At 44.0% G+C, this 25,386-nt stretch overlaps 1 long non-coding RNA gene across 5 annotated transcripts in view; it reads left to right on the top strand.

Annotated features, from left to right (window-relative positions):
• The window catches only part of LOC105071240 (uncharacterized), a 95,555-nt gene continuing 70,169 nt past the window's right edge, over positions 1 to 25,386 (top strand). Inside the window, exons 1-3 of one of the 5 annotated variants that reach the window (XR_012503852.1) lie at positions 1 to 24,448; positions 24,582 to 24,683; positions 25,233 to 25,386. This is a non-coding gene — a long non-coding RNA (uncharacterized LOC105071240). The other 4 variants (XR_012503853.1, XR_012503851.1, XR_012503854.1 and 1 more) reach the window with 4 other exon arrangements.

Raw genomic sequence — 25,386 nt, 5'->3', positions numbered from 1 at the left:
TTGGTGAAGTCCAGGTGACCTAGGTTGTTCATGGTGGGTGAATAATCTTTTTAATGTGCTGCTGAATTCGGTCTGATAGCATTTTGTGAAGAATTTTTGCATCTATATTGCATCTGTATTCTCTTCTTATGATACCTTTATTTGCCTTGATAACGCTGGTCTCATAGAGTGAATTAGGAAGTGTCCCTTCGCTTCAACTTTTTTGAAGAGTTTGAGGACAGTTAGTATTTATTCTTTTTTAAATGTTTGAGAGGATTCACCAGTGAAGCCTTCGGGTCTAGGACTTTTTTATTTGGAGGTTTTTGACGACCGATTCAGTCTCCTGACCAGTTATTGGTCTGTTTAGATTTTCTGTCTTTTCATTCAGTCTCAGGAGTGTTTCTAGAAACTTGCCCATTTAATGTAGGTTATCCCCAATTTGTTGCTGTAATTATTCATAATGCACTCTTACAGTCCTTTTTATTTCTGTATAATTGGTAGTAATACCCCACTTCCAGTTTTGATTTCAGTAATTTGAGTGTTTTCTAGTTTTCAGTCAGTCTAGCTAGAAGTTTGTCATTCTTCTTGACCTTTTGAAGAGCCAGCTTGGCGTCATTGATTTTCTCTGTTTTTCTATTCTCTATTTCATCTCTGCTCTAACCTTTTATTATTTATTTCCTTCTAAAGCTTCTTAAGCTTTGGGTTTAGTTTCTTCTTTTCCTAGTTCCTTCAGTTGTAAGGTTAGGCTTTTGAGATCTTTCTTCTTTTTCAATGTAAGTATTTATAGCCATAAACTTCCTTTTTAGCACATGTTTCTCTGCATATCATAAGTTTTGGTGTTTTTGTTTTAATTTTCCTTGAGATATTTCCTAATTTCTCTTGTGATTTCTTCTTTGACCCATTGGTTGTTTAAGACTGTTTTGTCTAATATCCACATATTTGTGAATTTTCCAGTTTAATCCTGTAACTTTTTTTTATTATTTCATTCCCTTGTGATTGGAAAAGATACTTTGAATGATTTTGGTCTTTTAAAATGTATTAGGACTTGTTTTATGGCTTAATATTATGCTCAACTCTGGAGACTGTTCCATATGCACTTGAGGAACACGTGCAACTTGCTGTTGCCGAGTGTTCTCTGTGGCTGTCAGGTACAGCTGGTTTACAGCGTTGTTCAAGTCTGCTCTGGTGTTATCGACCCTTTGTCTGGTTATCCTCTCCATTACTGCAAGAAGGGTGCTGAAGTCTCAAATTGTTGTTGTAGAGCTGCCTATTCTGCCTTCAGTTCTGCCAACGTCCACTTCGTGTATTTAGGAGCTCTGGTATGTGGTGCGTATACACTTACAATTGCTGTGTCTTCTTAGGGAATCAGTTTTGTCTCTGTCTCTTGCAACCGTTTTTTGACTTAAAAATCTATTTTGTCTGATAGTAGTATAGCCACACATAAAGAGGAAACTTGATTTATTTGAACACATAACATGAAACATTTCTGTTCAAAAAGGATGCCACGAGACATTAGCAGAAAGCTGATGAAGTGGAAGGTATTTGCTGTAACTAAAAGTAAGACGGGATTAGTAACACGGGCACTCAAAAGAAAACTAGGAGTAGCCTGAGCAGGCAATGCACAGAAAAGGAAACGTGACTAGTTCACGTGTTAACAGTTAATAACGATTATTAACCTTCACCTTTCTAGTCATCAGAGAGATGCAAACCTAAAAGACAGATTAAGACGATGCTTTACATTCATTTGACTGGCAAATCTACGAAGCCACATAACGGTACGTGCTGGCAAGGACGTGGAGGAATGGGAATCCCCACGTGCGGCTGGTGGAGGGTAAGCTGGCGCAGCCTTTTTGCAGAGCTGTACTTGATGAACATACATGTGCATTTGCCCTGTGACCAGGCAACACCACAGGACAAAAGACTCACACGTGACTGCAGGAGACATCAAAAGAGTGTCCATCATAGCACTGACTGTGGTAGCAAAGAGATGGACGTGTCTTAGGGGTCCGTCGTGGGGAACCTACTAGTAATAAAATGTACTCTATGTACCTGATGGAATACTGTCTAGTATTTGGAAGGAATGAACTTGAAATATATGTAATGATGTGAATAGTTCTCAAAAATAGAACGTTGAGTAAAAAAAGGAACAGAATAAGACAAAATGGGGTCTTGCAATGGACCAATAACAATAGTGTCTCATAAAACGAAGAGTTCATCTACTGTGTGTGCACTTAAGATAAAAATATACAAACATACATACAAAGAGGAGAGTTTAAAAAGTTGTGTATGTGAGCATGTGTGTATATGGGTGTGTGGAATAACCTGATTAAAAGTCCAGGGAGAAAGAGAGGAGAGTTTTAGCAATTTAAATAATTTCAAATGGAACATTTGACATCCCCATTTCAAATGATCATTTTGCTGACTAGCCACCAGGAAATTTGATCCAGATAGATTTCCATTTTAAAAGCATGTCACTGAGTCTTTCATAGTCTTGTCCACCAATGTGGAATGAATGATGACCCCCAAAAGGTATGTGGGTGTTCCAACCTTGGTGGAAGTTGTGAACTTGACTTTATTTGGGAAAAAGCACGTAAGATGTAATTAAGTAGCAGATATAAGTAAGGATCTTGAGACGAGATTGTTCTGGACTTGGGGTGGACCCTAATCCAATGACAAGTGTCCTTATAAGAGACCCGTAGGAAGAAGGGAGAGACGTCATGTGAAGACTGAGGCAGAGATCAGTCGTGCAGCCACAACCCAGGGCTGGAAGAAGCCAGGAAGGAATTTTCGTTTGAGCCTTTGCAGGGGATGTGGCTCTGCCAGCCCCTCGCTTTGAATTTCTGACTTGCAGAACTGCAGGAAAACAAATTTCTATCGTTTTACGACAGCAAGTTTGTGGTTGCTTGTCATGGCCGTCCTAGGAATGAATACACCCGTCTCTCTCTTTCCCTTCATGTCTTCTCATCTCTTCTTAGGAGAAGCAAAAATAGATTCCTCTTAAGTCCCAAGCAGGATGGTTTCCCACTTGCTGTGTTCACAAGGATCTCGTCCTCCTTCACCTGTGTTTCCCAGAGTGAGAGATTTAGGTGATAGAAGGACATGGCATCAAATTAAATTGAGTCACACGAGGAGACATTACACTCTGTTTATTAGCAAGGTCAATAGTCAAAGAGAAAGTCTCAGTATGGTGGGGATAGGCACGTAGCATTCAACACCAATCTCCTTTTTTATCAAAGAGACAACAGCCTCAGCTCTTTGAAAGCTGGCAACAGTTTCTGGCTAGATAGGCATTAATAACATTGTTTTGGTTTTGTTGAATTTATTTTTATGCTTGGCTGTCTTACATTTATTGTAAGTGATGCCAATTTTTCTTTTAGGCTTGTAATAGCAAGTTTCCTTTTTAAACAAATAAATCTAAATGAAAAACTGAGTTATTTTAAAGAAACATATAAAGTAAAAAACAGTGGCGATATTATACAGATATGGAAAAGTCTGTGAAGATGGAAAATACTATCTACCCCATAACTTTATCAGTGTTTTTTTCCTAAGGAAAGTTCCTTCTAGAAAGAGGAATTCTGGTGCCAGAACGAGTCCATTTCTGAACTCTTTTGATTCATCTCTTGGTTGAGTATGTTTCATTTTTATTTACAAGAAGGGTTCATGGATATTGTGTTCCCTGAGTTTTTATGTGTTTGACGTCGTCTCCTGCCTCTGTATTAACAATGACTTGTGTGGTGCGAAGATCTTGAGTCCCACTTTCCTTTCTTCAGAGCTTTAAGGATGTCACTGTATCATCTTCTTACATTAAATGCCTCCTGATTCTCTGTGTCCCCTCCCACCCGCACCTCCACCCGCATTGTGAGTTAGCTTTTGTCCTTGGGTACATGAGACCTTTTCCTCTGATTTTGAAGTGTGCCAGATTCATCAAGACACATCTCAGGATTAAGCAATTAGCATCGCTTTCTCCCCGAACACAAGGTACCTTTTCAGTTTCCTGATACAGCCCTTTCTTCCTTTTCTTCCATTTTAGTAAATATTTTTTCTTTTTCCTGTTTTGTAGTATCTCCTTTGGGGACACAAGGACCCACCTGCTGGGTGACTTTCTATTCTCCGTATCTTTACCTTCCTCCCAGTCACTTCAGCTTTGTCTTTTCCCTACGCATTTTCTGTGAATTCCGTCGTTTTCCTGAATATGATGAATTTAGTATTTACGTATGTTAATTTTGTGTCTTGCTATTTCAAAATTATATAACTCCATAATTGTTATTTTGCTCCTCAGGTTTTCCTTCACTTTATAATGACCATTTTTCATATCATTTTATTGTCTCATCCAATCATATTTGTTTCATTGAATTCATGTGTCTCTTCTTTTTTTCCCCCTAAATACAAAACACTTGTTTTGGACACCCCCTCCCCCCCTGTATCTTGGGGTTATGTTATCTTCCAGAATAGACCCTTCACTTGTCCACATACACTATGTTTCTTCCTTTCTATTTTTGCTTTAACATCTTTGCATAGTCGCCATGAAATTTATTCTTGAAAGAAGTTTAACATAAGCAGCTCTGTCAGCACATCCCCCCTGCCTGCACACAGTGTGGGTCAGTTTTGCCTGGCTTTCGTCTTAGCGCGTCTGAGTCCTGCTGTCTTCCCTTCTATAGTCTTTGTTTCTTTTCTTTTTTCTTTTTTAATTGAATGACGGTCATTTTACAATGTTGTGTCAATCTTTGTTTCTATTCTTACAATATTTCTTGCCCTTAGCAAGTTACTGAAACGTTCTGCCTCAGTTTTAACAGTCTGCTATATGGAATAGTAATAGTACTTACCTTAATTTGCAGGTCGGGCATTAAGTGATCTATAAAGTGCTTGTCACAGTGCCTGGCAGACACTAAGCGCTAATGTCCCACGGGCTGCCCCAGCTTCTACGTGTCAGGTCCTGAGACCTCTTCACTCCCTGGATGGTCTCACCCTCTATTGTGTTGTTCGTATCATTCAGAAGCTGATGACTTTCAAATTTCTGTTTTCACCTTGGACTTCTTCCTCTGGACTTGTCTCTCTAACTGCCTACGTCACATTTCCGCTTCAGCATCTAACAGACACCTACACTTGACATGTTCAGAATTGACCTTGTGACCTCCAGGACCCCTCCTCCCTTGAACCCGCTCCTCTTGTGGTCCTCGTCATCGTATGATGCTAACATCACACTTTCATTGCTCAGGACTGACTCACCTCTTTTTTTATAGCTTGTGTTCAACTCAGTCCTTCAAAATAGAATCCAGAACCCTAGCAGTTCTTACTGCCTTCCCCACCGCTGCTGTTGTCCAAACCATGGCCATCTGTACACGCCTCTGCTTCTGTCCTGACCCCTCCGAGTCTGTCCCCAATGCAGCAGTGCGATCTGGTTAACAGTGTCACTCCTCACCTTAATTACCCCCAGGGACATTTCATGTCACTGAGGGAAAGAAAATGTCACAGTTTTTATAAGATCCTGTATGGTCTTCCCCTGTCCCCTCTCCAACCCCCACCTGCTCTCTCCCTCACTCCTTCCCACCAGCCCACTGACCTCGCTGTTCTCCACGCATCGGAAAGACCCCCAATAGTTAGGAATAGATGCTGGATTTCATAAAATTTTTCTCCTGCGTATATTGAGATAATCATGTGGTTTTTAAAAACACACATCAATGTATTAAATTCCACTGATTGATTTTTCTAGTGTTAACCTTGCCTTCCTGGGTTAAATTCCACCTAATCATGATCTATTTTCTACACTGCTGGGTTCCACTTGCTCCAATGCTGTTGAGGATTTTTGCACTGTGGTCGTGCGGGATGCTGCTCTGCGGTGTCCTGTTCTTGCAGTGTCTTAGGTTTTGATGTCAGGATTATGCTCACCTCCAGGAAGGCGTCCAGAAGCATCTCCTCCTCTTCAGTTTTCTGGAAGTTTGGGTAGAATTTGTGTTATCTCCTTTTTAAATGTTTGATACAATTTAACTAGTGAAGTCATCTGAATCTGCAGATTTCTTTGAAGTAAAGTTTTTTTTATTAAAAATTCAGTTTCTTCAGCCGATATATATGGTTATTTAGATTCTTCCTTCTTGAGTGAGTTGAGGTAATTTGTTTCTTTCAATGCATGTGTCCGTTTTTTTAAAATTGCAAATGTACTGACAAAAAGTTATTCATAATATTCCCTTTTTATCGTTTTGAAATCGAAAAAAACCTGTGACGAAGTTACTGCCTTCATTCTGGATATTGGTCATTTGCAACATGTTTGTTTTTTTTTTAACCCTGACCAGTCTAGCTAGCGGTTTATCAATTTTATTGATCTTCTCAAAGAACCAACTGTTGGTTTCATTGATTTTTTTCCCTGCTGTTTCCTGTTTTATTTCATTAATTTCTGTTCTGATACTTATTATTTTTTCTTTCCTTACTTTGGGTTTCACTTGCTCTCCTTTTTCTAGTTTCTTAGAGTAGCAGCTGAAGGCATTGACTGGAGACTCGTTTTCCTCCGAGTATTGCTTTAGCTGCCTCTCTCTGTCTCATTCCTTTTTGCTTTATTACCCGTGGGTCACTTAGAAGTCCATGAATTAGTTTCCAAATATTGGGGGATTTTCCAGAGAACTTTCTGTTACTGATTTCTAGTTTAATTCCATTGTGGTTAGACAGCATGGCATACTTCTCATGATTTGAACAATTTTAGATTTATTGATGGCTCAGAATATGGTGTAACGTGGTCTATGCTGTTGAGGAGAACGTGTGTTCTGCTGCTGTTGGACGGTAAGTGCCATAAATGCCACTTAGGGCAAGTTAGTCGCTGTGCTGTTCAGATCTTTTGCATTTTTACTGCCTACCTGTCTGCTTGTTCTGTCAGTTACCGAGAGAGGGTATTGGCATCTCCAGGTATAACTGTAGATTTGTTTATTTCTCTAGCAATTCAGTTTTTTATGCTGTCTTTTGAGCTAACCCCTTTACCATTGTGAAATGACCCTCATTGTTCCTGGTAAGACTTTCCTCTGAAACCTATTTTGTCTGATGTTAACATAGCTGCTTCAGCTTTACTTTGATGAGTCTCTTTTGTTATTCATTTACTTTGGACTCACTTGTGTTTCTGTCTGCAGGCATAGACTTGATGGAAATTCTCCTAGTTCTGCCCCCATAGGACACTCTAACGCATAAGGCAGGTAGCAACCAGACCTAGGGAGCCGCACCTGCTTTGTCCTGGATGCGGGACCAACATCCCATAGAGGAGGGGGAGATGGAGCCAGCTGACTCTGGGCTGTTGCCACTCCCTGCTGGCAGGAATCAGACATCTCCCCAGAGCACTGCTGTTCATCGGAGACAGCGCTCCCGGACAAAACGAAAGACAGCTGACACTTCTCATTCTGAGAATTCTGTCTGGACACAGAAGTCATTCTCGCCCCAAACCCTTCTTTACCAGAGAATTAGAAACTGTTGTTCCTGCTCTCACACCCCGGAGCCCTCCCCTTCACCTCCTAACTTTCCACACATTCAATGTTCAGAACACTTCTAGATGCAAATCTGGTTCACAAATTCCTTCTCTGTTGTTCCTGAAGCAGCTGCTGTGTGAGGGAAACAAGTGTCTGGTTCACAGACTGGCAAGACACAGAAAGTGAAAGAGAAACAATGCCAATGATGATGATGATAATAATAAAGAAAAAGCAGCCAGGAGGAGAATTGCCTGACACTGATATGTAACATAGTTAAATGCGAGAGCATGTGTGTGTGAGTGTGTGTCTAATTTCAGCAGAGTACAGGTGGGGAGGCTATCGATGTAGACAGGTGCTTTGACAATTCATTTTCCAGATGGACAACTGGATCCTGGCTGAACTTCCCCATCCTGGAAAACGAACCCAAACTCACCCCGAGGCTCACTCTTTGCTAACATACCCAGTGTCCTGCTGTGACTAGCTTCCCTAAAGATCTCCAGAGAGTTGATAGAGAAAAAGAGAAAAACATGAAAAGATTCACACATTTGGTCTTAGTACATTGATTTTAAAAAAATTCTATGAGAGAGAGGGGTTAAAAAAATCCCCAGGATAGCTGCTGAAGTTACATAATGGGTAATGAGTGTCCAATGACAGATGTTCCCCGTTTATAAATAGATTTATTATTATCACCAAAAGGTATTAAATTTGACACTCTGGAGAGCAGTACTGTCCAAGGAAACATAGTGAGCTGTATTCATAATTTAAAATTTTCTAGTAGCCTCATTAAAAAAGTAAAAAGAAACAGAAGAAATTCATTTTAATGTTAAATTTTAACCCAATATATAAAAGTACTGTCACTTCAAGATGCTATTAATATAAAGTTATTAAGCTGGTATTTTAAATATTTTTTTCAAGCTAAGTCTTAGATATCTGGTGTGAATTCCACGCTTATAGTACAGTTCAGTTAGGGCCAGCCAGAACTCAGGGGCTTAACAGACGCACAGCTTGTGGCTACCTCGTTAGAGAGTGCAGCTTGAGAGCGTCTTGGGTAATTTGACTTCCCCAAGGGGTCCTAACTCAGGGCCCGAGGAACCTGGGCTCACTTTCTGTGGGATTTTTTCCCACAAGTGCATGCACAGTCCCAGTGGGGCAAGTGCAGGCGTGGAGTGAGAGGAAAGGAGGAAGGAGACTCCGAGCCCAGTCCAGCCAGTCTCCAGCGATGCACTGGTGTCAACCTCAGCAGGTGCCTGGGTGAGGGCCTGCTGCCACAGATGTTGTTGACCCAAGATCATTAGGACGAGGAAGCCTGCGTTGCATTGGGGCAGGTCAGGCCCCATTCATCACCCTGCTCTGGTGGCCCCGTAGCATTTTTGTAGCTGGTGGTCAGAACGTGTCTAGTTCACATTCCCGCCTATTTACGTGTGATGATCCTTCAGAAGAATCCACAACCTCATAGAAGGTTAGGACTGGGAGGGGCTGATACGCTTTAGAATCACTCCTAGATGTCTGAGTTTGCATTCGTTTTTGTTTATCCTGTTTGGAACTTGGTGTTATTTCTTCAGCCTACGGTCTTGTGTCTTTCTTCAATTCTGGAAAAATTCTCAGCCACAATCTCTTTGAACATTTCCTCTCTCCCTTTATTCTTCATTTTATGCTCCTGGAATGCCTAACAGGTGTGTGACGTATCTACGTACATCGTTCTGGCCGCCATATCTCAGCTGCCTGTGCTGTATTTTCACCTTTTTATTTTGCTCTTTATCTCTGTTTCATCTCTTTATCTCCAAATGCGTCATTTCAATGATCCTTCTTTAGCTTTTTCTAATCAGCTACAGATTTTAGAAATCTCAGGTGCACAGAATCGGATTGACGTTAGTCCTACATTCGTTAAATGCTATCATCATTTGTTAACGCATAGTCCTCTTTTGTTTGTTTAGAGATATGTCTATTCACTAATAATATGAAAAATGAAGGCACTGGAATGTTAACAGTAACTTAAAACTCCCTGCATGCTTCCTCCCATCTCATCCCAGTGCTTCCTCTCATCCAAGGTAGCCCCTCTGACCCTTGTGTGTGTTGTTTCTTTACTTTAAAAACTTAAAAATTAAAAAATTACGTTTTAAGGATATACATGTTCCTAAAAAGCACATTATTTAGCTTTGGGTTTTTATTTTTTTATTTCCTTAATTTTTTTGGTGGGGGGGAGGTAATTAGGGGACTGAACCCAGGACCTCCCACATGCTAAGCATGTGCTCTACTGCTTGAGCTATACCCTCCCCCCAGCTTTTGATTTTTAACTTTAAAGAAACTTTGTAACTTTATAAAAATGATTCTATGCTGAAATCATCTTCTAGGACTTATTTTTTCAATCACAGTTACGTTGTTGAGGTCCCTGCACAGTGCAGCACGTGGCTGTAGTTCCTTTGTTTTGACTGCAGTGTAATGTTCCCTGTGTCTTCTGATGACTGCATATACCACAGTTTATTTATCCACTCTTCAGTCAGCGAGCGTTTGGGTCGTTTCCAGGTCTTTGCTACTATGAACAGCGCCACTATAAACATGGTTATTTATGCTTCTTGACTTTCCCTTGGTTATGTTCCAGGAAATGGAATTGCTGAGATATGGAGTATGTGAACGCGCAACTTTGAAAGTAATGGTGCACCCTTTTCCTAGGCGGTTGTACCAGACAAGCCCACCATTTCCTGTCTGTTGAGCTTTTAATTTTCAGTGACTATTTTTCACTTGTAAAATTATTATGGAGCTCCTTACTGAATTTGCTTTTATGTTTCTGAACTGTCTTCTCCTGTCATTGTAGCTTCCATTCCCTCATTTGTCTGTCTAATCAGTTTAAACATCTATATAGTATAGTCTGCCCGTAATTGAAATCGTGCAATTATCTCCAGTAATTGAGATGCTGAGTCTGTTTTTTGCATCTGCTTAACATTCATATACACTCCCTCACCCCCTGCTTGTTTGTTTCTTCATGTGGTTTATAAATTCTGGTTTTGAGCTTATCTTTAGCACAACGTTCTCCCCTCTGGGGAGATCCTATCCTGGTTTAAGTATCTCTACAAAGTGACTTTTCGGTTGACTGAAGCCACACGGATTTCAGTGGTCTAGGATGGCTCTCTATGTTGTGCTGATGTCTTGGTTTGGGGTTCCTGCAGGTATGTATAGCCTACATCAAGACCCCACACCCTCACAGGGCACAGGGCTGGAGTTTTGCCTTCTCATAAATGACCTGGTTTTTTTCCACTCCATCAAAGCCTCACGTGGATGTCAAGATTCCTTGCCGCTTCCACAGGTTGGTGGGCGACGTTTTCCTAGTTCCCTTTCCAGGGACTGGGAAACCCTTCAAGTCACTTGGCTTGATGAAGGGGATTCATTACGGTGCCCAAATGTATGCATGCCCAAGGCCAGTTACACCAGTATAAACGTGAAAATCAGCCCACAGCCCCTGGGACCCGTATGCAGGCCTGTTGAACCTCATCATAATATTAGCTCCCACTTTCCGTTCTCTCTGGGTCTGAGTTCTTTCCTTCGTTCCTTTGTTTAGCTAGTGTTTCTATGTGTAGATAAAATAAGGGGGGAAAGGTCAAGACACTGCAGGCAGGCTCGTTGCTAGAAAGTCTACTGATATATTTTTATCAGAGCACGTGTGTCATTGCTCCTTGAGTTTTTTGTTAGCTGGTTAACTCAGGTCTCTCACACTGAGGGCAAGTCCCTTGAGGGCGGGCACATTTTATTCATCTTTGTCTCCTGCTTATGTGTGATGTTTGCACCAACATATGAACACATAACGCACATCCAGATGCAAGTGTGAAACGCAGATGTAATGAATGAACGAATGAACAAATGAATGAATGGCTCTTGGCATCGTCATCTTCATACCCTAAGTTCACTTTCCAGCAGAACCCATTTCTACAGTTTATTCAAGGAACTCCCAAGGTATAAAAAGCCAGAGACTTGGTCAAGCTCGTGGACGATCAGTCAAGGAGTGGGGCAGCGGATCTGGGGATCCAGAGCCCCGGAGAGCTGACACCCGGCCGTCTCTGCTCTCCGCGGAGAGCCAGAGGCGGGCACAGCTGCCGCGCGGAGGCCCGTGCTGTGTGCTTTACTGATGTGCACACGTTTTTGTTTCAGGCTCAGTGAGCCAGGGCTCGGGACATTTCAGGAGTGAGAGCACGTCTGAGAAAGTGCAGAACACAGGCAGCTTTCGCGCAAACTCTCCCAAGTCGGTGCTGCCAGAGCCTCTCTCTCTGCACCTGAGGTCCGCCTGCCATTCCTGTCCTGAGCGGGGACGCGCGGTGCTGGAGAGCTTCTGTCCTGGTGAGCGTGCGCGCGCGTGTGCGCGGGTGCTGTGTGCGCCGCTGCCGGTCCACGCCGGGGGCCGCTCAGCGCTGCCCGGGCACACTGAAGTTGTTTACATGTCTCCTCCTCTTCGGAGCTGTGAGTTTCTCGAGGCGGGTACTATGTCAGCGTCATTTTTGCACCCTCAGTGCCAGCAGAGTACATCAGACTCTGAAAGATGGAGCCTGGGACCGGAGGCGCCCAGACAGCCCAGCTGCTTTCTGGGCCGGGGTGGTCTGTGTCTCCCAGGATCGCCTGGGCCTCTGGAGATGCCATGTGTATCCCCCTTACTCCTCTCTCCTCCCTCCTTGCTTGCTGAACTCTCTACCAGCTTTGTACGTGGCTCATGAGCAGGCCTCTTCCTACCTGTGAGGGCTAGAGCCAGTTCGAGGCCTCGTTGTGAGGCGTGTGGCCGCGGTGTCCCCACATAGCTCGGGGTGGTGGAGGGAAGCGCCTCTGGAGAGACGGCTCCCTGTTTGTCCCCTGGGTCCTGGGGCCGGCCCCGACAGCTCTGCCCTCTCCCGGCCTCTCTCTGCCCAGGGCCACGAGGGCCTCCCCCGAGCTGCCGAGTTCTGAGTGTGTGAAAAGAGCAAAGGGAGTGTGAGTCAGAGAAATAACTCCTGGGCCAACCTCACCCTAAGATTGTTTCATTAAAATAGGGAGCTGGAGAGGGGAAGAGTCTTTTGCCAAAGTCTCCACACTGTTCCAACTTGCCTTTGATGTGAGGACTCAGCAAACACAGGGCTGACGAACCAAGAAGGCCTTGATCTCACAGAGCCGTTTTCTGTCCCAGGAGGATACCGAACAGTGTAAACTGAGGCTCTAAAGTGCTCATAAACAGCGTGAGCTGATCCGCACCTCGCTCTGCCTAGCACCCCAGAGGAAATTTCCAATAGGAGGCAGGACAGAGAAAAAGGTCCCTCTGTACAGAGGCCCCGAGGTCAGTCGGACGAAGAGCTGGGCTGGGCACTGGGTTCTTCACGGCGGGAATCTCGAGTTCACTGGGGGAGCTTCCCGCGCGCTCCTGCTCCGTGTCATCCCGCGTCAGGGGCCTTCCACCAGTGCTAGGGGCGTCCCTTTTAACATCAGAAACACGGAGGGGGCTCCAGTTGTCACGGCCTGGCCCGAATGGCACGAACAGCTGAGCTCCAGACTGTTCAGCCGGTCTTCTCAAGCAGTGTACCCCAGGTCACTTCCCAGGGACCCTGCAGCGTGTCACGTGCTCCCTTACCGTTGTGCCTCCAGAAGTTCTATAGAAGAGGCTCTTAGCGGCCCCAGTATTGGAAACGGAGACCAGAGCGTTTGTCGTAAAGCTGGACTTTCATGAACCATGTGATCGGCCGGTTGGCGATGATCACAGAAAGGAAACAAACATAAAAGCATGATGATGAAAAACAGACGTGTAATTTGTTTACCTCAATGAGATACTCCCTTGGGTTTTATGGACATGAAATCTGGGCTTTATTTTTTCTTTCTTATAGTCAATCAGTTATTCCAGTTGTATTTTATAGCATTTGCTTTTGCTTAGTTTCTTCCTTCTAGATTTTTCTGTGACCTCATTGGCCTGGGAATTTAAAATATGTGCCTTGTGAATATTTATTTCACTGAAACTTACTTATTTATTTGCTGACTTAATTTGTTGGGACTTTGGGTGAAGGCGTGGAGTAGGCGGTATTGGGACCCTGGAATGAATGCTGTCGTTTTAAAATTAGCCTGACTACGTCTCTAGTAGAAGCAGAAAGGATCAGATTGAATCCCCAAAAAAGGGAGATTTTTGGTAGTGTAAGAGAGCAAGTGACTATTCCCCTCTGGACTGAAACCGCCTGTGAAATGAAGACGTTGGCTTCAATGACAAGGTCTCATTCTGCTGACTCTGTCCCTCCAGCCAGCTGCCCTCCGTCCGCAGCAGGCTGGGTGATGGGGGCCTGTCACTCAGCTTGTTTTCATCTTTCCCATCTGTTGACTGTGATCCCAGAGTGAGTGTTTTTGTGTCTCCCCAACCTCACGTTCTGCAACTGCAAAGTAGGGACACTCACACTGGCCTCTTTTCTACCCACAAGCATTGGCCAGGAGTCCCAGCATCTCAGACAGGAAGGGTGATTGGCGCATCCCTTCCTGAAGACTCTCCAGACCACAGCCAGATCTAGGGAGGGAGACCCCCGCAAGCACAGGTGGACACTTCCTCCCTCTGGAGGAGGCAAACGAAGGAGAAGGAGAGTAGCCCAAACGTGGGGAAACCCCTGACCACGCGGAGCACTGGCAGCATGGCTCCGCACACCTGTCCCCACGGGGACACTGGTCACTCTCCATTTACAGTGTTGGAACAGGAAGGTCTGCTGACATCATCTCAACAACCCTAATTTTGGGAGGTGATATGAGCTGTGATCAATTTTTATTCATCCTGAGGCCATCTTTTTCCTTCAATAATTAATCCAAAGAGAATCTGTTAAATGCACAAATTGAGAACCAAAGCAGATGAAATAAACAGATGTGTCACCTTCCCTCTGCAAGTTTAAATTAGCATGTATAATTAAATTATAATAAGAGTCTATAGTTAAGTTAAAGAACACATACTCACAATGGGGAAATAAACCCTGGATGGCCTTAAAGAGCCCTGGGGCCAGAGTTGATACTGATTGTATCCGGGCCTCAGGTCAGGGGGCTTTGGGTGTGCTCAGGGTGGGGTGAGGACTGTGGGATTAGATACGGGGCAGTGCTCTCAGCAGGAAGGATCACGATGCCCTGTCAGTCAGTCGGGAAAGTTTCCATGCTGGGGGGAACTCTAGGAAGTCAGCAGGTTGACATGGCAACTTGGGAGAAGAGGTGGTGCTGTGGAGCAAAGAAATAGCTCTTTAACTTGTAGGAACTAACTACTCACTCTGTTTGGAGCCTTTTTTTTTTTTAATTGGAAAGTCATTTCTCCATTAGAGAAATCAATTCAGTGTAGCTGCAAAAGGATCACTTCTGGACTCAGGGCCAACCTAGTGATGTGTGTTAGTGAGTCTGGCTGTACTTCCAGGCCAGGAACAAAGCATTCTTGACACTGTGAAACAACATAATACGATGAAATGATGGGAGTTTCAGTACAAACAATGGTTAGATTGTGCATGTTAAAAGCAAATTTTCAAATCTTTTTTTGGGGGGGAGGTAATTACACTGATTGATTGATTGATTGGAGGTACTGGAGATTGAACCCAGGACCTCGTGTATGCTAAGCATGCATTCTACCACTGAGCTATTACTCTCCCCACCAAAAGCAAATTTTTTTTAAAAAGCATGCCATTAAGCAGCAGTTTAGAAAGTAAAACACAGATTTCAAGCGACCAATTATTTGTTGCTTTGTACATTTGCTGACTGCAAGCAAATTTGTGCAAACAAGTTGGCAGCAGAAGCATACATCCCTGGATTTCTTTCTCAAAATCATCACAAGCCCGTAAGTTTCCTCAAAGTTCTACTGAAAGATTCTTATCAGAAGGAACGCTAAGATTCCTTAGAAAAATGCAATTCTGCTTTCTACCCATTGTCATACATATAACGAAAATCATTAAAAGATAGAAATGGTTTAATTGGGTCTTGCATTGCAGTGGTGGGCTTCTGTATTCTTCTGTGTTGCCCTGTTGGGCATCTGTACATTTCATAAGGCTTCATACTGACTTGCGTACAGGTACATCATTTGCATTTAGTTAGCTGTGGCATTTGTGTCATTTTCTATAAAAAGTTGGTCATTTTCTGCTGGTAATCATGTGGGTTAGTTTCTACTGGAAAATCTGATTCACCTTACAACATTTTGACTTATAGCATCCTTGCCGGGAATGGAATCTGAGCGTGCAAGACTGCCCTGTTTTCCGCCAGGTCTGTAGAGGCCTGTTGGTTTTAATGGGTTACGTGTAGGACACAAGGATGTGACTCACCTCTCCACTTAGCTGTCATAAAGAAGTACACAGACAACTCATTTTCGGTCATAACACTCGTCGTGCAGACCACATGGAATGTGCATTTCCAGTTAGTTGTTGTGCCTTTAGAGGAAAATGGGCATTGGTGCCCAGTGAACATGCAAAATGTCTTTAATTCAATATCATCAATGCCATTAATGTAGCTGTTTTCAGTAGTCCTAGGACAGACGTGCTGAACTGTGGGCTGTCACCCGGACATCTCTGACATCCCCTACTGATGTCTCCCTGCTTTGTAGAAAGAGAAGCCGGTAGCTGCATTTCCTGGAACCCCTTCTCTGTGTCGTTCCAGGAGAGCGCATCCAGTGAAAGGCACTTACGTGAGGAAGTGGGAAGAGAAGGAGGGGCCATTATTCTCCAGAGGCAGATGGAGGCAGATACAGAGAGAAATGCAAGGTTCCAACAGCGGTAGACTTTTTGAGAGTCACCTATGTTGTGCTGCAGGCTGAGATGGTTGGTGGAAGCATCTCAGAGATTCGTAAGTTGTGTAGTTTCCCAGGTGAGCTCTTCGGGATCGCAGGCCTCAGTGCTGCAGGCTGAGAGCAGCAGCGATGGCTTTCTTGACCTTTGCTTCCCCAGTGGTTGCATAAGTCTTCCTTTCCCATCTTAAAACTCTTAGCGCTTGGAGTATACAGAGTGGCTTCTAAGTTCCTGATAAACCCTTGATTAATACAATAAGTAATTGTTTAAAAATTTAATACAAGATTAGGAAGAACAATGCAGAATGGATGAGAGAATTATGTTGTGTTATAGGAACACCTGTAAGGGGAATCTAGTCCAGAATGGGGGATGAGGGGGAGAGAGACTTCCTGGGAAAGTGGCCTCCAGACTGAGACTTGAAGGATCAAAGTGGGTTAGGTAGTCAAAGTGCATGGCGTGGAGGAGACAGGCTGTCTTCAGTTTGTACAAAGACTCAGAAGCCAGAGGGGGCTCAGAGAGCGTTTTGATAGGCGCCCCATTGGTGGGGGTGGAGGTAGGTGGTAAACACTGAGAGCAATGGAGAGATACTACAGAGTTTTTAATTGTACAGTTTAGGATTTCAGATGATCACTCTGGCTGTAGGATTGAGAATAGATTTCAAGAGAGCAAGATTAAATGTAGGGAGACCAACTAGGAGGCTGTGGTGAGGGTCCACCACAGGAGATGTCGGCAGCCTGGACTTGGGTCCTGGCAGTGGGGACGGAGAGATGTAGCAGAGACAAGAAACGTTTAGGAGATGACTGGTAAGAGGTTAAAGAAAGGGAGAAGTCAAGGATGACTCATTTCGCATATGCGGAAACTGAAGCTCAGCGGGATTACACAGCTCACCTGAGGTCACGTAGCTCTGAAGCAGGATTCAGACCTCAGTTTGTCTAACTCAGAGCCTTTGTTGAACTCTAAGCCCTGGAGCACACAAGTAAGAACATCGTCTTAGATACTCAATTTTTAAAAAATAATGAGAATGAGGTCCTCACGCACACACGCTTACCATTTTATATGAGGATGACACATTTTTCTTCTGGGCTTCCTTTGTCTCTTAGTCTAATCTACATTATTCCCTAGTTGACTGAATTTATTTTCATTAGTCTTTCCTCTATATTTTAAAATGTTGCAATTAAAGGAAAAGGAAGGAGTAAAGAAGATTTCTCTCCCTCGCTGAAATTTCAATTTTAACTAAAGTAAAACCAAAAGGCATTTCTGTCTCATTTTTTGAAGTACATGCGTCTGTAATCTCGAAACTTCCAGAGGCTAAAAACCATAACCAGCTGTTCTGTTTGCCAAAATGACTAAGATAATGTGTACAGTTGGTAAAGCAGTAAAATAATTATCCCCTATTGCTCCCAAACGCCCACCTCTTCTGTTGTGTTTGAGATGTGTTCAACAGGTCCGGAACAGTAGGAAGCAAATACTGACTTGCCCGTAGGTCTGACTCCCAACTCTTTGCTGCTGAGTCTTGAACCTCCATCTCCGGGTCAGACCCCTTTGCTGAGCCCCAGATACCGGGGGATGCTCTCAGCCAATGACTCGGGCTCCTTAAACTCTCCTTGTTCCAACCATCTCACCCCGCCCCCGCCATCCTGCTTTTCTTCCTGAAATTTTATTCTTTGGAGGCCTCTTCAGAAATGCCAACAGCACGCAGCTGCATAGCCTTAAATACATGTAGAGAGAGCAAAAATGTACAGAATTATGAGGAAAAATTCAGAAATCTATAATCATGTTGGGAAGTTTAGAACAGTGTGAGTAATGAGTTTGATCTAAACAAAAGAACTTGGTTCCCAACAATTAGAGAACAATTAGAGAACAATCTAATTGTTTCAAACATTCTGGAGTATTTATAAAATGTTATCACATCTTATGTCATAAAGCAATTAGGAAAGTGAAAATTAAAGTAACAATGAAATTTTATTTCAGGCCATTGGTTTAAAAAATTTAGTCTCATTATGTTAAATGTTGATAAGAATTTTTTTTTGGAAATCGGAAGGTTTTATTCGTTGCTGGTGGTGGCATATATTGGTTCAACCCATTTGGAGAACAACTCAGCAAAGGTAAAGGTGAAGATGCCCAAACCCTGTGACGCAGTCACCCCCTTCCGGGGATCTCCTCTTGGGAGCCACTTGCCCAAGTGCCCAAGGAGACATGTACAGCATGTAACACAGAGGCATTGTTAGGAAGAGAAAAAAACTAGAAACAATCCATTTGCCTCACATCAGGGAACTTTCCACGGTTTTACCAGGGTAAGGCTTGGAGGTTAGATTGGAGAACCAGCACTGAAGTGTTACGGGGTGCCCCAGTAGGAGTTCCTATGGGACCCAAAGGAGGGAGTGATCACATCTTCCTGCTGGAGTTGGGGTCGGGGGCACTCATTAAAGAAGATGGCAGTAGTGTGTTTTGAAGTATGAACAGGTATTCGAAAGTCAGAAGAAAGACAAGACAATCAAAATAAAAAGAGGGGGGACCAGGCAGAGGGAGACGGCCTGGCACATGGGGACTGTGGGAGTGTAGCCGTGGCAGGAAAGAGAGGGAGGTGATGGCTTGTTGGTGACAGCACAGTACTGAGAGTGGGGGCCAGACAGTGATACCTAAGATGTTGTGCAAAGAAGTTGGGACCTTCCTACACCATAAATGAAAATGAGCCAAAAATGGATCAAAGACCTAAACGTAAGAGTTAAAACTATAAAACTCTTAGAAGAAAACAGAGGAAAACCTTCATGAAATTGATTTAGCAATAATTTCATGGATGTGACACCAAAGCACAAACAACACAAAAGAAAAAAAGGGTTAATCATACTATGTCAAAAGCAAAACTTTTTTTTTAATAAGTAAGGCAAATCATCATTTATTTTAAGGATGAACATTTCTTTTTTTTTAATGTTGTATTTTATTTATTTATTTATTTATTTATTTATTAACATTTTATTGATTTATAATCATTTTACAATGTTGTGTCAAATTTCAGTGTAGAGCACAATTTTTCAGCTATAAGGATGAACATTTCTTAATTTTGGAGATTTAAATTTTCTCGTATCATTTTCCAAGCTACTGTCATTTATCAGTCATCAATATTTTAGCCTTGAACATTAAGAATCAAATTAATGTGTAGAATTGAAATAAACCTTAGGAATAAAAATATCTAGAAAAATATGGGACCTTAATCCTGTAGATTAGCAATTCTCAAACTTTTTGGCTCTAAGACTCCTTTACACTTTTCACAATTATTGAGGATTCAAAGGATTTTGTGTTTATGTGAATTATACATGTTGATATTAATTATATCGAACACTGAAATGAAGAATGTTTAATATTTTGTTAATCATTAAAAATAATAAACCCATTACATATTAGCATGAATAACACATTTGTATCGTCTAAGACAAAAAAGTTGTAAGAAATGTCTGCTTTAGTAAAAGATAGCTGGATTCTCATATATGTGTCCAAGTTTTTACAATATGTTGCTTTGGTCAAGTATATGAAGAAAATCTTGCTTCACACAGGTGTGTAGTTGGAAAAGAAAGAAATATTTTAATAGCCTTTTTAGAGAATTATGAATATTCTTTGACACCACACTGCAATTTGACACGTGGCAGTTTCTTAAAGGTCAGTTGCATTGCGGAATCTGAAGCCATATTAATGAACATTATAAATTGTTACATTAAAACCCACTGGTCCATCCTGCACTTGAATGGATCTTTTTTCACTTATGCATGGTTTGTAACATCAACCACTGGCCATTTGGAAAATATTGACTTACTGAGTTATGTAATTCTTCTGAATGTTGACACATCTCATTACACAAGATCCAAGACAAACCCCATATATTTGTTAACATCACCATTAATCTCATCAGAAAAGTCATTAAGTATTGGGAAGCTGTCATGCTCACAGTGGCAGATGGAGGTTTTCCAAAACTCTAATGTTTGCTTGAAAGATCCGATTTTTTTCATTGGTCACAAACTGTCAGATATTTTTCTTAAAAGTGACAAGCTCACTTCATTAATTTTTAAGAACATGTGCCAAATACAACAGCTTGTTCATCAGTCCTGCTTTCATATAAAAATGGAGTTAAGTGAGGTGGGGAGGCTAGTTTAGCTTGCAACTCAAATGATCTCACCGGCGCTTTTCTCTGAAACAACCGTCATACGTTGGTACATAGCAGAATGGCTTTCTGTGTAATTTTGCCCCATCAGTGCAAATATCAACATGGTGAAAAAGGTAAATGATGTCTTACTATTGCAATGAACATAGTTTTGACCTTGTAGACCTCCTGAAAGCTTCTTGGGGTCTCTTACTAAGAACTGCTGCTAGAGAATGGAAAATCCTGGGGAGGAACATGGTCAAATATGCAATTTGGGAAGACCACTCTGACAGCAGCATGCACGGTGAGCCGGATGGGGGCAGCCTGGAGGCAAGGAGACAATGGCAGTGTTCCAGGAGAGAAGATGAGGGCCCTGAACTGGGACAGAGGCTGGATAAGAAAAGTCGTGAGTCCAGGATGACGCTCAGCGTCCATGACTGCATGGCAGGATTCCCTGCGGTGGGAAACTCGGGAGAAGGAGAGTGTGGGAGCACAGCACCTAGAGTCCAGCTTTGGGTAGGGGGACCCTGAGGTGCTGTCCACAGGGAGATGCCTGGAGAGAGCTGACTGTACGGATGAGATATGTATTTGGAAACTAAAACCAGAGGAAAAGATAACGTCTTGGAGGATAAGTCTAGAGCTGAGAACACAACCTACCTAAAGGCAGGCTTTAGTGACAAGGTAGAAAGAGGAACGCACACAGGAGACTGAAGGGGGAGGGTACAGCTCAGTGGTAGAGCGCCTGCTCGGTGTGCACGAGGTCCTGGGTTCAGTCCCTGGTACCTCTATTAAAAAAATAAATAGGGCGCAAAGGAGACTGAGAGGGAATAATTTAAAAAAGGAGAATCACAGGAGCCTGGTCATGGAAATCAAGAGAGTGTTTCCAGATGACAAAGCTCAACGGTGGCAAATGCTATAGAGACCTGAGAACTAAAAAGAGCCCCTGAAACCGAGACTCTGGGAAAGCCTGTCTATCACTGTATCTGTGGGCCTGGAGCAGCGCCTGGTTCCAAGGAGATACAAACACAGTCTTGTTGACTGAATAAATGAGTGAGTCCACTGGATATGGCCATTGAAGGCTGTCGGTCACCTTTATCATAGTGGTGCTATGGGTGCAGAGACATGAGTCTGGCAGCTGTGGATGGAAAGTGAATGAAAGGAGAGGGTGAATGCGCATTATTTTGGAGGGGGGACTTGGTTATCAAAGGAAGGGAAGCGATAAAGGAAGAGTTCGCAACTATCACAGGGTGAGGGGAGGCTTATATTTAAGTTGGGTCAAATTTCTTTTTTCAAGGATGAAGGAGACTTTTGAGTATGTTTTATAAGCTCTGGGGAAAGAGCCTTGAGGAAGGGAAAGGTTGACAATCATGATGAACCTGATCCTTTATTCGCAACTCCGTCTTCTGCAACCTCCTTAGTCCTCAAAGCCACAAATGTCTTGAAGAAAGTTTCTCCTTGATTCAAAGCGCATCTTGGGCGAACTTTTGGCTGCGCCTATCACCCACAAGGCAGGCACTGCTGAGAAATTATGTCCCCTACTGTCCCCTCCTGTGCTCACACCAGACTGTAACTGCTCTCCATCCTTCGCAGCCTGGGCCTCTCTGCCTCCCACCTGGATTTCAGGGCATCCCACCCAAGACGCAGACCAATGTCTAGCCTGAGTCCAGGCACAGGGACTACTTCCGGCTGTTGGGGAGTGCCTTCCTCTCTCTCACCCCCAGGCTCCGCTTCATCTCAGCCGGCTAAGCTTTCCACGCAGGTGTCCTTCCCTCCCTGTGCCTCCTGTATCAGCACATCCATCACAGTAGTTCCTGAATTCCTATGCACCACCCTGGCTTCCGCCACTAGGCTAGGAGCTCTGTCAAGGTAGGTGCTGCGTCTTGCTCCCCGGTATCCCCAGCGTCTAACACGTAGTAAGGCTAACTAAATGTGAGTTTCACAAATGAATGAATGAATGGGTATATTCCTTATCCTTTGTCATCCTGACTCTTCACGGAGGAAGAAGACCCAGGCAAAGCAGCAGACTCAGAACCCAAAGCTCCACTCTAGGTTGTGTGCCACTTCCCTCCAGGGTCCTCTTCTCCAGCTGCAGATTCAGGCTGCGAGCAGCCTGCAGACTTGGAGGCAGCGAAGACTACATCATAATAACCGTCTATTAAACTTCAAAGGGGGAAAAATTTAAAACATGAATGGAGCTAATTGCTGGCTGCCACAAATTGGTTCCTGGGCATTATAAATGGTTTAATAGTTGGTCTAGATAGCACTGTGAGGTAGGTGCCGTGTATAAATACAAACACAGAGAGACGCAGAGATAACTGACTGGAGGCTGTGACCTCATCAGGTCATGGCTCTACAGCCTAAAGGGAAGAATTTTAACTGTTCTGTGTGTTTGGCATAATTATCTGTCACAAAGTAGCCAAAAATGACTCTCTTGTTTAACAACTACGTTACCTAAAGACTGGAGTCAAGGTGAAACAGATGAAACAATTACTATCCTGGGCTGGGTGTCAGGATGCCTGCGGGTCAGGCCAGGCTCTGCACCCAGCTGTGTGCCCACAGTCACCTGTCTCTTTTACTCAGTACGCTTGGGTTCGTGCATTCACTTATTCGTTAATTTAATACTTATTATGAAGCACCCCCTGTATTTCTGGCACCACGCTACGGTACGGGGGATACCAAGAGAAATAAGGCTGAGCCCCTGATCTGTCGCAGTCCACTCGAAGGGAAATGCAGAGAGCCTGAGGAATACGGCGTGACGGTGCTGCTGAGGTCTGTCCAGGCGCGAGGTGGGGGGCAGGAAGGGGTACGTGGAGCTGCTGGAGAAGACAGGTGGAATCTTGAGGGGGGAGGTCTTTGAAGAAGGCATTGAATGATTAGCAGGAGCTTGTCAGGCAGAGAAGAGAAGAAATGTCATTCAAAATAACAGGAACATGGAATCAAAAGTATCTGAAAAGTGCTGAGGGCACAGTGAGTGTTAGATGGGAGTAGTTAGACTGTGAGGGACCGCCTGGGGTCACTTAGTCGTGGAGAGGTGTCTGGGTGGCCTCTCCGAGGCTATAAGGCAGTGGGTCTCAAACTGGAGGGAGCACCAGCATTACCTGGAGGGCTTGTTAACACAGATTGCTGGGCCCTTCCCCCAGATGGGGCAGGTCCACGGAGGGCCTGAGGACTGGTGTCTCTAATAAGCTCTCGGGTACCGAAGATGACCTAGAAGGGACGGTGGGTTCAAACCCAGACTGTGCCATACCCTGACGGCATGATATTACCCAAGTCACTTCATCTCCCTGAGCTTAGTCTCAGTTTCCTCCCCGGTGAAATTGGGGTTATTGAAACCTGCCAGGCAGCGTTTCTTCTGGCGGCTGAATTAAGGGAGAGAATGTGTGCATGAGCTCTTGGGATACAGTAAGTGCGAAGCAGAAGTGCTGAAGATCTGTACATGCACACATACAGACACACCTGTTAGCACTTCCAGTAGCACCAACACCCTGTAAGACTCTTAATGAATCCAAGAGGCTTGTCCAGCCTGTTGAGTGGTTGCTATGCGTGTGTGAGAGACAGGGAGAGTGAGACAGAATATATGAGTGGCAAAAGGAGGCTGAAGTTAATTCCACTTTTACCTTTGAGTTCTGTTCTCATTTCTGATAACATTTTAGAAGGTTTCTAAATTAAAACAGATTAGAGGTTAGAGACATTTTGTTAGGGATTTCTCCTCACTATCAAAAATCTTTCCTGGGGCCTTTAGGGACTTCTGGGGTTCTCTGTGGAATATTTGCACCGCTTTCCACAAGCCCAGAAACAGGCGGGATTGATCAGGCTCGGACTGAATGCATCCAAGTCCTCTAAACCAAATGAATGTCTAGCCAGTTCTAGGAAACTTTTTCTTAACCTTGGTTTAATTCTCCACCTCCAGGGTATTGCCAGGCCCGTTTAAAGAGCTCTTTTAACTGAATATGATTGAAGTTTTCCTCTCATCAGGAAGGGCCGCAGAGGCTGTAACGTGCTATTCTGGAGAGCGCTGGCAGGCACTGCCTGGAATGGCAGGCTATCGGCTTACCCACACGTGAACAATTGCCCGCGTGGCGTGCTTAATCGCAGCAGCTTCACCGCGGAAAAAGAGAAACAGTACCCTTCCCGTCTTGTCCCAAGGAAAAGAAAGGAGACATCCACCAATTTGTAAGAGGGTAATTTCCTAATTAACCCCATGAAGGTTGTTATTTCTGGTGGGTCCTTAAAGCAGGTGAAATTTGATCCTCTCTTTAGTGATGAGAAATGTTAGTGTAGGATCAGGTTTTCACAGAGTGTCTCCCTCTACAGCTGAAGGAGTCATCCGCTAATCTCCTCCAGGCATCCGTGGAGGCAGCTGGCGTGGGCAGAGGAAGGTCCCCGAGTGGAGAGCCCAGAGCTGGAGCACTTCAGGTTGATCACAACGGGGTTGTTTAATTACTTGGAAAACCTTCCTCCTGAGTGCGAGGAGGCCCCAGCAGAACACATGACTCATAGCATACTAACTTCTGAATATTTTAGAAATGAAAGTTGCCTCAGTTTTCAGCTACCATTAAATTCCCCTCAAGGCGTCTTGTGAAAACAGGAGGGGTGTTCTGGTAGTGATTACCAAATCACAACCAGTCCTCAGCCACACTTGGGGCACTCCCAGAATGTTGCCTGCTCCTCAGGAAAAGAAACTAACTTTTCCAGAGGACCCACCACGTGGCGTGTACCAGAGTTTTTCCTTCCACTACCTCCCTGACTCTTCACAACAACCCCATGAAGCAGGTGCAACAGCTACTATTTTAAAGTGGGGAAAGTGAAGCTCAGGGTCTAACTACCCCAACTGAGGAGCTGAGGAACAGTGCTCAGTCTCACCCCATCACAGCGTTTGCTTCCACAAGGGGGAGGCCACCATGGCAGCGCGCTCCAGGCAGAGCCCCGATCCTCCGCTTTCCTGTCTTCCCCTCCATCTTACAGCTGTGGGTCAGCAAGCAGGAGACGGGGAAACAGAGCGGCCAAGGGGAGAAGGTTTAAAACTGGGAGCAGGGAAGAAAACTCGGTACCACCTGGATGTGGAGAAGGCTTGGCCTTGGAGGGAGAGCCAGGACTGGTACCAAGAAGAGCCAAGCAG

This window comes from Camelus bactrianus, chromosome 33 (assembly GCF_048773025.1).
Source record: "Camelus bactrianus isolate YW-2024 breed Bactrian camel chromosome 33, ASM4877302v1, whole genome shotgun sequence".
NCBI classification, from domain to species: domain Eukaryota; kingdom Metazoa; phylum Chordata; class Mammalia; order Artiodactyla; family Camelidae; genus Camelus; species Camelus bactrianus.
This window is presented reverse-complemented; position numbering and strand designations above follow the sequence as displayed.